The sequence below is a fragment of the Penaeus monodon genome, chromosome 31, assembly GCF_015228065.2.
Source record: "Penaeus monodon isolate SGIC_2016 chromosome 31, NSTDA_Pmon_1, whole genome shotgun sequence".
Classification (NCBI taxonomy): Eukaryota; Metazoa; Arthropoda; class Malacostraca; order Decapoda; family Penaeidae; genus Penaeus; species Penaeus monodon.
The window spans coordinates 897345-897656 of NC_051416.1; positions in this window are offsets into that span (position 1 = coordinate 897345).

A 312-nucleotide genomic window follows, 5' to 3' on the forward strand; every position below is an offset into this window, starting at 1 on the left:
AAAAAAAACGAATATACTTTTATGGCCACGACTTTAAAAAGATACGTCATATTAAGACGACTTTGACGAAGGGCCCATGTAAATGAGTGTCGCTGAGAGCCCCTCGTATCCGAAAGGGTGCATGGCGATTTAGATGCGGTTTTCCATTTCGTACTGGCGTGATTTACCGCGCGTTTGCAGACTGACAACCACAATATGTCAGCGCATTTAGAGATGAAAGAGTAGGTGGGAGAGAGAGAGATAAGGACTGGGCGATGGGGGATTGGGATGGAGGGGAATATAAGGAGAAAAAGAGGATGCGAGAGGAGGAGA